The sequence below is a fragment of the Apaloderma vittatum genome, unplaced genomic scaffold (genome assembly GCF_000703405.1).
Source record: "Apaloderma vittatum isolate BGI_N311 unplaced genomic scaffold, ASM70340v1 scaffold18987, whole genome shotgun sequence".
Classification (NCBI taxonomy): Eukaryota; Metazoa; Chordata; class Aves; order Trogoniformes; family Trogonidae; genus Apaloderma; species Apaloderma vittatum.
Window position 1 is genome coordinate 30,096 of NW_009725872.1, and position 3,490 is coordinate 33,585.

Below are 3,490 nucleotides of genomic sequence, written 5' to 3' on the forward strand. Positions count from 1 at the left end.
ATATACCTTTTTTTGAGTCCTCCCCCCGCCCCGCAATGCTCTCTGCCCCAACTCTGAAGATGGGAGGCATCTTGCTTATACTTTATTGAATGCAGAATTTATGTTTCGCTGCAAGTTTCTGTAAAAAACTGGAGTAAGTAGAAAAAAAATTATTACTTCATTGTGGTAATGAGACGCTATTGTTATTTTTTTCAGTGCTTTTGGTTTTTCTACTGCATGCTTTTTTTCCTGTCTACATATTTTAAATGTACAGGAGAGAAAAAAAAATAATGAATAAAAATATTGAGTCATAACATCAAGAAATTTCTGGGAAAGCAAACTTTCAATTAGCATTGTGACATATTTATGAAATCTGCATTCAATTAATATGGAAAAAAATGTTTTAATGGTGCATTGCAGTGTGTCATTTGGTGCTCACCCAAATACTTTCTATAGTTTTTCACCAACAACGTTGTGCAGTTGCCTAACTATCATCAGAATGCATTTTGTTGGGTACTATATATATGATTCTTCTGTCACGTAGGCTGCTTTAAATGCGCATGCACACTTTGTTTTATAAAATAAAAGGAAAGAATTTGTCTGATAAATCCTGATGACTTGAAAAAGGACATGGAAAGATGGCCTGGGCTAGGGATAGTGGACTGTTACAGTAAGTTTCATCTTGAAGTATGAAGTTGGCACTTCTGTTTGAAGAATTTTTCTGTTGAACTGAGGTCTATAATAAAAACAATTAAGAAGTAAAAGAATAGAAGATTACTTGATGCTCACATGTAAAATTATATACGTAATACTTAATATAATGCTTGTCCAGCAAGAAAAAGCAGGAGGAGAAAACGCTGTAATGCAATTATTAAACTGTGGTCTCCTTTGCAAAATACTTCTGGGGATTTCAATTACACTGATGTTAAACTGAATTAAGAATCATTTAAAGCTTGGGGAAATAGCTATTTGGAAGAGTACACTTACATATAGATTCATTCTCAGTTGAATTCTATATAAAGTGATGCTTAAGTCTACAGCGTCTAGAAAGCAAGCTTTGAACATGTGCCAGCAATGAAGGACTTTGACTTTATTAGGCATCCACGTTGCAGTTTTATGTTGACTTGGTCACATGTACTGTGCTTTCGTTTTTGGACATTTCACTAAACTAGAATATGGAATTTGACTCAATTTAAGCGTGTGTAAGAGAGTTTTCTACTGTGAACTGTTTTGCGTGCAGAACTAACAGCAGCATGAAATGCTCATGAGATTTTTTTTTTTTAATTTCACTTTTTTTTTGGTAGCTAAAAAGACATTAAATAGAAAATGCAATAGTTTCCATATAATATACAGCTAAAACCTGAGAACTTTAATGCACATCTCTCTCAGTCTTGTTGCAAACTACTTAGAGCATTTTGCCTTAAAAAGAAAATACGATAGAAGGAAAGGAGCCTTGCTGGTGTTTTATGGGAGGGCTCCCAGACAGAAGCATCTTATTAAAGATAACTGTTTTGAGTAAACACTGGCCTTTACGATTTAGCAAAGAAATTGGAGATCAGGCAACTAATTTTGTGCAAAAAGAAACTCATGTCAAGAATAACTGTGGTGTACATTGTCAAACTTGCTTCAAAATAAGCTATGTGTGTTGTAGATATTAATCATATACAGACGTATTCAGCAGTGATTTGAATGGTGTATTTTTTCAAGAGGATTCACAGTGTCTTCCATGTTTGCGTGAGTGTATGGGAAGCTCTTTCTTATCTGCCCTGAATTGTGTTTATTTTTGTCAATGAAGTCTTGACTCAAATGAAGGAAAGAGGGTCCTGTGAGATTCAGTGTATGGTTAAGCACTCTCCAGCCCAGATCAGTCAGTGGGGTAAGTTTCTATTTTGGTACCAATGTTTGGTGTCTGTCTTTTTCCCTGTTCTGAGTAATTTTGTAAAAGCAGTAAGCCTAGGCTAGAAGTAGATCTTTATGTGTTTTCATATGTATTTTTTCAATGTCTGACTTGATACTGTTTTTTATTTCTTCTTGCACACAACCTAAACCAAGTGCTAATATTTCAACAGATACAGAATGACAGTCAAACACTGCACACTGGTATGCCTGTGAAGAGGCACTGCCAAAGTTAATTGTGTCTAGTGCAAAAGCTGGGAGATCTGGCTGATGGAAGCAGGTAGGTGTTGAAGGTGTTTGCATGGAGAGAAGATACAGGGACAACTCGATGTGAACAGTTCTACTTAAGCAGCACCAAAAGATATGTTTTAAATGGCCTTTATGTCAGCTGTGTTATGAACATCTTTATAATAAACTTGTGGTGGTCTTATTCTGAGCTGTGTTCAAGAGAGTGACGCCATTTTAATTTGCTCCTAAAATACGGGTGAATTTGAGGCACTTGGCCAATAAAGAAAGTCAGGTCAGCAAATCTTCTGAAGCTGTTTAATTAGCGAATTAAAGACAGTGTATTTTGTGTGGTGGTAGCAGGACAAGATAATCTACAATGCATTTTTCATGTGCTGTTAACACTTAGCAGGTGAAAATAAAAATTGTAATTCTAGTCTAAAATAGAACTGACTTGAGTCTTGAACCCAAGGCTCAGACTATAAATTTGCAGAGGTACCGTGGTGTGCTTGTGCATCATTTGTAAGTCACGACTCCATATTGGTTTCTGTCGCCAGCTTGTGTTAGGCAAAAATAAGCCTTAGTACATCACACACCTCTTTGTGCTGGAGAACTAACACAGTTTACAGTAGCATTTGACATCAGTTTGTGTCTCAGCAGTAAGTGACTAGAAAACTCCGTCCAGTTTTGGTTGTAGAATTCTTAGTGCTACTGAAAATAAGGGAAGGATCAAACCTTTTGGTCAGAATGCATGCTAAATTTGTAAGCTCTAGAGCCAGGAAGTTACTTTAGTGTAAAAGATGTAGTAATTAATACTTCATATGGACAGTAACATAGTAAGTGCTCGATTTTGAAATGCGTATTTTGAGTACTTTCCACAGTAGAACTTCTCACGACTGGTGACTTTTTAAAAAAGCAGCTCATTTATTTAGCTCTTATTTTCTAGTGCATCCATGTTGTGCATCCATGTTGCACTTTACAAATATTAATCTATTAAATATGTATTTTTGAGTAAATATTGCATGGAAGGGGCATTTTTGCTGCATTTGAGTTCTCCAAAGATCCCAAACAATGGAGGAAAGACGTGAAGAAGATAATGAAGAATCAAAACCTACAGAGAGCTATTCTCACCTGAAAATTCAGTTTAAACCTCACCCCATCCTCCCCCCAAAAGAACCCAAAATTATAGGCATCTGGTCTTGTTGAACAGGACTGGAATCACTACTCTTAACATTGCTTATGTGTAGTATTTCAGCTTGCAGATTCTGCAGCTAGACTGGCTGAAAGACCCTGACTATAGAAAAATGATGCTTTAAACAAAAATAGTGTAAGAAATTTATGAAAGCTAATTGCATGTGAATTAAATCAAGCAAGACTTAAGAGCTAAAAA